Source organism: Sinohyriopsis cumingii, chromosome 6 (assembly GCF_028554795.1).
Source record: "Sinohyriopsis cumingii isolate HCF-2022 chromosome 6, ASM2855479v2, whole genome shotgun sequence".
NCBI lineage: Eukaryota > Metazoa > Mollusca > Bivalvia > Unionida > Unionidae > Sinohyriopsis > Sinohyriopsis cumingii.
The window spans coordinates 5305397-5313993 of record NC_142966.1 but is presented as its reverse complement, the minus strand read 5'-3'; positions in this window follow the sequence as shown (position 1 = coordinate 5313993).

Sequence of the window (8597 nt, the reverse complement as noted above, 5' to 3'; positions counted from 1 at the left end):
TGAATGGGGAATGGAACATATCGACAACGATTGGGATACCCTGGCGTCAAGGGGAATTTAGCATGGGAATATATCGTGGAACTGTCTAGCGTCAAGGGGAATTTAACATGAAAAGGGCTTTTGGCTTCCTGTTTCTTCTTCTTCTTCTACTTTCTCCAGTTGTTCCACCATCTTCTAATTTTTTTCAAATATTCCTTTCTTCTTCTTTTCTTCATTTTCTGACATCCAGTCAGGATGGACAATGGCTCTGAATTTCTCCTGGACTTTGATCCAGTTGTTGTTGAGTTGTTCAAATCTTTCTTTTGGCTTTATATTCTCTTCTTCTTTCCTCTCCTTTGTCCACTTTTCTTTCATCTTCTTTACCTCTTTTGTCAGCACTTTTTTCATCAGTTTCTCTGCTTTTATGAGTTGGTCTAAGCCCCACTTCACAAAGGACCATTCACTCCATTCCACGATTATCTTCTAGGAAGCACCTGACTCTCGTGACATGATAAAGGGCTTCCTTCAAGCTACTTACTCTCACATAGGGAGGGGCAATGAATCTTCTTAACGTTTTTACTTCATCTTCTGTCATGCCCTGGAGAAGATCAATGGCTACTTTGAGACTAGTCACTCGTCTTGTCACAAAATCCTTCGTAACTTGATACCTCCATTCCTTCTCAAGCCTTTCCACCACGTATTTCCCATCCACTATCCAATGCCAACAGTGCTTTAGTTCATTGAACAGCTGTATGCTCATCTTTTTTGTTTATTCCGTAGAATGACGCGAATGACGAAGGCTTTGAGTTTTTATTTCCAAAGCACGGACGTGAAGGAAAACATCCCCTACTTTTCTCTTCACATATTATCTACTATCCACACAGAGGTGAGGAGCCATAAAAACTAGCCACAGATCTACTATCCACACACAGGAAGAAGCCAAAACATTACCAAAATCTAAATCCACACACGCGAAGAAGTAAAACCAAACCTAAACTATAATAGCCACACACGCCAAGAAGCAGAAACATAACCAAAATATACTATCCACACACGCCAAGAAGCATAACAAACCCAAACTATACTATCCTCACACGCCAAGAAGTCAGATTATAACCATGATCTACTATCCACACAAACGTACATGAGCGCTTACAAACCCTAATATTCTACTTTCCACACACGCGGAGAAGCAGAATCAAACCCAAACAATACTATCCACAAACGCCAAGAAGCAAAATCATAACCATTATTTACTATCCACACACGCCAAGAAGCAAAATCATAACCGAAACAATACTATCCACATGCGCCAAGAAGCAGAAACATAACCATAATCTACTATCCACACACACGGAGACGCAAAATCAAACGGAATCTTCTATCCACACACGCCAAGAAGCATAATAAACCCCAATAATCTAATATCCACACAAACGTACGTGAGCGCTTACAAACCTATAAAGCCTACTATCCACACAAATGTACGTGAGCTCATACAGATATACACACATGATCACATTAGTAAAGGAGTAAGTGTTTATAATCACACTACTCAACACTCACACCAATTTGCAAATTGAATAGTATCTCTTTTTTTTGAGCTTTGGTTAGCCTTGAAAAGGGCTGATTTTGGAACTTCATAGGCACCTGTCTAATGCTGGCATCTCCCAGGTCTGGCACCGCACACGCACATCTGCTCCAATCCACTTCCCAATTTACCTTTGTGGTTGGGAGTGCAGAGGCTTGATGAGTAGCCGCAGCACCCCAATCTTCAGTTTCTGGGATAATGCAAACTTCCCTCTGTCTTCTTCTTCTATCCCGCAGTCTAGGATGCTGTCCTTGTCTTTGTACCTGTTCTCTCTCTAGCTCCTCAGTTTTCTCTCTGGTGAACCACTAGTCTTTGTACTGGCAGTGGTTCTTGTTGACGCTGTTGTTGTGGCTGTGGCTGTGGCTGTGGAGGCGTCCTTGCCTCAGGTTTCATCTCATACTTAGGTCTCATCATAGGGTGAGACAGGATAGGTCTTTTCTTTTCCTCCTCTTCTTTCTTCCTTCTCTGCTCCTCTTCCTCTTTAATCCTACCTTCCTCAACAATGGCCTCCGCTGCCAGCTCATTCAGGAGGCGCCTGGCGTATTCCAGGTGCATCTGGAGTTCCATGAACTTAGCGATTCTGTTACTCAATTTTCGTTCCTCGCGAATCAACAGGAGTAGCCAGATTAATGAGGGGTTTTCTATAACAACGGACGTGAAGGAAAACATGCCCTGATACCCAAACTGACATTACCCATATTGTCACTAAAAACGCGCGTACCTAAAAGAAACACTCAATTTTTTATACTGACAATCACTCATTCACCATTTTTGACAAGCGACGGAAATGACGGACTTTAGAGTCACACTTTCTAACAAAGATAAAGAAATAATGTGCTTATAGACGCATTTCTGTTTTTTTCTAACTGACCAACATAGCATCGGCCATGGAATGATTATTTCTTTTCTAGAGTATGGGATAGCCCTGAAAAGGGCTGTTTTTGTGAAAGAGGAGTGATAGCAATCTTTTATAGTCTAAGATTGTGGCCTCGTCGGTGACGACACGGCAGCCGACAAAATCTCTGTTAGGTTCCTGTTGTTGCTGCTGATGTTGCTGCTGATGATGTTGCTGCTGCTCCCTCTGTTCTCTTTGTTGTTTCTGAAGTCTGTTCTTCTCCGTCCATTCTTCTTTTTCCCTGTTAATTTCCTCTCTGAAGACATCTTCTATCAGGTCTTCAGTGACTTTTAACATTCTGACATTCTCTGTCTCTTCAGGCTTCGGTATCAAACTTTGTCTGATACGATGCAAATTCACGTAGGCTTCGTTCAGCTTGGCTAATCTTGAGCACATCTTCGTAGGAGGATGAGTCGACAATGGATGGTCAGACTTACTTACTTAATTGGATTAAAGTGATTTTCGCTCCAGTGGAGCATGTATCACTGTTTACTGCACGCACAGCGTGCTCTTTAATTACTTTATGGTCGGACTGGTGACTACTCAGCTTTTACGGTAAAAGCGCGGACGCGAAGGAAAACATCCCTACACGGTTTCAGACAGAACGCGAAAATAGTTTGATGTGAGGGATAGAGAGAAGTTAAAGAGCACGGTTCATGATACCCATGGCCAAACAAACGACAAACGCCTTTTTGTTTCAAAACACATTTGTTTTTATTCAAATAACTCTCAACTAACAATTCACAAAATTTTTTAAAGTTAACAATTCAATTCAACAACAAACATTTTTTCAGTTAACCATCTATTTTGGACAAGGTTGACAACGTTGTGAATTAAATTGAGAATTCCACTGTTGGAAGTTATTGGGCCATTGATGTACATTATTAGCTAAAGACAAAAGATAACCATAATGACCTATGTAAAGAGGGATAACAGTCTTCCATGGCTTCTAATAGTCTAGAATGACTTCTCTCAAACTGTTGATTTCTCGTGTATTATCGAATTCGACATACAAGAGGACGTTGACAGTCTCAGGTAGAGGTTTAGCAAACTGAAGTTCCACTCGAATCTGGCCGAATTTTATAGGGTGGAAATGTTCCTCGTAGCTCCCTTGGTCTGGAGTGAAATCAAAAGCTCAAAAAGCATAGCCTCCTGCATAATCGTCGTACGTAATACAATGACTGGTGCTGCTTCCTAACTGTCCCGTGGCTTCGTAAAGGGTTAAGTACGACCACAAGTAATTCGTCTTGGCACTAAAGTCAGGTTCGAAGGGTCTGGTACACAAGGTCTTGCCATCTCAACTGACTTCGATTTTGGAAACGTCGCAGTGCTTAAACTAGAGAGGATTTAGATCGTGGACTCCGTTGAGTGCTGCATTGCTCACGATACCAAGGATTAATGGCTTGGGTAACTGTCCTTGGAACAGATGATCTTCGATCTTGGAGTGCAGAGGCAATGGTGAAAGTTTTCACTTCCACACATCGTATCGTATACTTAGCGGTCGTTCTGCTCAACGTGTGACTGATATCGTTTTCCACTTTTGGTAACACTTCCAGACGTCGCACGTAGAGTCTGGCTTCTTGGATGATGGTTTTGTAATCGGCTGCACCAGCCATCAAATGGAAAGTGCTACTGCTGCGATTCAGTCTCAGGCGAATATCTACGTCGTTCAGCAAATACTTTTCTTGTAACCACATGTCCAAATGCAACCGATCCATCAGTTCTACATTTCGGCTTCCACCAAGTTTCTTTTGATGGGCGTCAAATCCCTTATTGGTGCAATCTTTATCTGCCACCACATCGAACTTGTTCGCTATGTCAGGTTTCAATACCACGCAAGCATCCAGATGAGTGTTTTTGGTTTCTTTTCCGTACGTCAAGATATGGTATCCATGCTGCTGCTGACCAGTTTGTTATTCAAGTACAAGTCCACTTCGCTAAACAAGGAATGCATGAAATTGTTGACAGGAGCTCATCGGCATCTAGATCGCTACCATCCGTATCGTTCACTTTGACTTTCAAATACAAGTAACTACTGTTCAGGTCTATGTAATCTTCGGGCTGTCGTTGATTTCAAACTCGATGGGAGCTGAGGATGTCAAAGAGGAGATGGGATGAAATTCGACCCATTGGGATTGTTGCATCGTGAACATGGTAGGCGGCATGGCAAATAGATCCAGTTCCGACTTGGAACAGGCGCAAGATTCACGGTGCATCATCTTTTTATGTTTCTCTATAATTTAATAATCAAAAACGTCTAAATCTCGAGCAGTTCTTCTTTTCTTTCTCTTTCTAGTTTTAGAAGTGTGAAGCCTTGTGAAAGGGTGTTTTCTTCGTCGTCTCTTTCTGCCTTGTCCTTGTTGATTCGGCAGGGAAGCAGGAATGACTGACTCGGTAGCGTTCAGAATATTTATAGGAGTTTCTCGTCGGCCCAAAATGTCTTTACCCGTTTGCAGCAAGACATTGTTGCCTGCTCTCAAGAATGCTTCTTTTGGGTTTTGTTTGTCGATGATGACATTTTTGAGAAATTCTTTACCTTATGTCAATGCCTCATCTTTCAAGGCATGCAATCCTCGTGTCAGCATCGGTTTCAACACCGGACCCACCGAACGAAAGGCTGATTTTAACATATCCCCTAAACCATGTCATCGCTGTCAAGCAATGCCTCGGTACACTGGATACATGACTTACAATTCGTTAGAGAATCGTTTTCGAAAATGGAGTTTCACCGTGACATTGTCTTTGAAGAATGCAATATTTTGTCCCAGATCTCCTTTTATAGCAATGTTGACAGTGTCAAAATACGACGTACTGACGGGCAAATAGTGAGGATGTACAAATTCAAGGTGTACGTAATAGGTGTTTGCACCTTCCTTATCATTGGTCGTGGTACTTTCCACTTTGAAAGAAATGACAAGCAGTAACGGCACGGAGGTGTGTAGCACCACGTTATACTCCACCACATCGGGGTACACAAAGATCAAATTCAGTCCTTCGTTCAGTTCTACCGGGTTTCCAAAAGCCCTGTAAAAATCCATATTACTGTTGATCTTAGGGCTCAAATCGTTTGCGACCATTTGTGGATGTCCACCCAAAATTTCAAAAAACTACCATTACACCTGAGGGACAGTGTGTCCGTATCCTGAAATTTGATCACGAGGCGATGAGCCACTTTATGGTACTCAATCTTCACGCTTCTTTTGGCTCTGTTCAGGGCTTTGCCAAAGGCTAAGTCGAACCTGGCCGCAATAGTGTCCACCAAATGTTCGCCACTGAAATAATAATCTGAAGGAATTTTCAATGTGTAGATACTGAAGGATGGATTACTTGCTGATCTTATGTCCCCTAAAAACCGGATTTTATTTATTTCTTCTCCCAATTGGGCATCCAGGATTTCCACCTGGAAAATGTTTTGCTTTTCGGTGACGTTTTTAATTTGTGTCGGGTGAATAATTTCTACCAAAGCCAATTCTCAATCGGCTTCGTGATCTAATTGGATGGCCTGAGGTAATTTGGCCGTGTAACAGCACAAAGTGTTGTTGGGAAACACCTCCATGGAACTGTCACTGGGTAAGGTTAAGTAAAATTGGTTATGGTGGTTCATAATTCCAGATTTCTATGGCTGTCCGAGGGGTTACTGGAAGTCAGATAGTGTCTCCGCCCAAAACGGGGTTGTTGTTACTGGAGTGGTGACTGACACTGGACGCAAAATTCCCGTTGTTGCCGTTCGAGGACAATTTCAGGGATGGATTGGGAAGAAGGTAACCGATGCAACTGCTCAATAAAATGGTCCACAATTGTTTGTCCCCTTGTTGCAAACTCAAATTAGCGATGTCCGTACCAATGACACAATACACCACAAAGATTTGGCAGAAAAAGACGATTTGCGTTTTAGGCACACGTTCTCCACACCACACCCACAAGGGTTGTTTCTACAAATCTTGTAGAGAAGAACTGAGTGAAGGAGTGGTATCAGTAGCTGAGTCTGTGTGAAAGGGCATGATGGTCGCTTCTTTTAATAGTCGATGACTTGCGAAGCCTCCATCCAAGAATCAAAACTGGGAGGATATCCTCTCCAACGCACTTTGACTTCTTTGACACGTCGTTTGTCCACTTTACGGGTTCTTCGTTTGAGAATGCTTTCGATGTCTTGCACATAGTGTTCTTTTTTTTTGTCACACGTTGTAACTCAGGCAAATAAGACGTTTCTTTTAACACTTCCCCGTTCATGTCATTCAATTTATAGACGGCAGGATGACGGCCATTCACTCGTCCAGTGACAAGAAACAATTAGGTGGTCCAGTTGGGCAAGTAACCTTTGTCGAAACTGCGTTTGGTTTTGCCATTGCGCACCCAATCTCCTACGGCCAACACTCCACTTTTCTTGTGGAAAGCCCCCGTCGGGGACGTACCAAACAGGCGATCAGAAACCATCACTTCTTTGTCAGGAGTCACATCTTTATGTGAGGCACGTCCAATGCTTCGATGATAAGATTGGTTGTACGCTTGAACCAGGTGCGGTAAGATGTCGATGTACTTGAGAGTGTGATAATGTGTAAAATATTTCAACATGCGTTCTTTCAAAGTGCGTTGAAAAAGTTCCGCGATGCTAGCTTTGGTTTCAGGATTATCGGTAGTGAAAAAATGAATGTCACGTTTCTTTAATTCTTTTTGGAAAGCGTGGTTCAGAACTTCGGTGACTTTGTCCGTTTGCTGTGGAAGAGGGTGATGACCGCTTCGTTTCAACACCCGTTGCAGGGCTCGCACTAACTTGATTTGGAAGGGATTGGCACGACCCAGGCAAATTTGGAAAAGACATCGATGACACAAAACAGATATTTGCAGCCGCGATTGTAAGTTGCCAAATGAGAGACATCGGTTAAATCAGCTTGCCATTGATGATCGACGCCTTCCACGTGGGTGTGACTTCTGGAAAACTTGCGTCGAATGGGTTTGTGTAAAGTGTAGGTAGCTTGTTCATGTAACCATCGTTGCACTTGAGGTAAACGGAGACTTTTCATCCTGGTTTTGGCAGCACGATACAATTTTTGATCTCATCCGTAACCTACAGGATGGGATGAATCGTAGTAAATGTTGGCTAACACCTTCTTCATTGTTTTGTTTGTTAATAAGTGACCCACTCTTCGCTGATGCTCCTTTGGACTGGGCGAAAGGGTGATTTGGAAACGGATTCACGTGTCCGGTGGGCCACGGGAGTAGAAGTCGAAACTAGTGGTGGAGGTGGTAATGGAATGGCTTTGGGCTTCTTTTCTTTTTTTTTACTTCTACTTTCACTCCTTTCTTTTTCAATTCTGTCAAAGGAGGAGTGGACATCATCTTTTTAATCCAAGCTTTCATTTATTCTCGTTGGGGTGTGGGGAAGGGGTCAATAAGGACGCTGCGATCTTACTAGAAATGGGAGCTGCTGACGTATCTCTTCTTCCTCGGGCTTTCTTGGGGTGGCGTCTCTCATGACCACTGGGAATGGTAGTGGTGGTGGTGGTGGTGTGGGGGATGGACTTTTCATCAAGGTCTTAAAATCTTTCAGAGTGAGTAGAGCTGTTTCGTCTAAAGCTTTCTGGTGAAAGATTTGCAGACGTTGCAAGAGTTGACCGTACTTTTGCGCTTTTTCTGTTTCGGACAGATCGCGGCAATCCATCAAGGACTGCAATTCTTGTTGTAACTGGGACATCTCTGTCAAATTTGGATTGGGAGACAAATGCGGGGTTCGTTGTTCTTGCCAACGATGTATTCCATCCATCGTTTGTCAGGCATTGAAACTAGTTTTCGTCTTTCCATTCGATATCAAGGGTCACGTCTGAGATATTGGGACTCCATAGGTCCTTTTTATCTTGCTCCCATGAGTCCTCCCAGCATGGTTACCAAAACTCCTTTCAGCAAAGGTCCTAACAGTAGTGGCAAAATTCCTCCACGTTTGACCAACATCTTCTTTGACGAATGGGGATTTTCTTTTGAACCATTTGGCGAAGAACGTGAGAATGTTTGCCTAAGCATTGCTTCTGGTGTTTTGACAAAGGGATCGTACCTTTCAAGACGTTCAAACAACATTCGCACAGGTTTCCATGGTGTTATCAACTGAGGACGAATGGGTGTCAAATGGGGTTGGGCAGG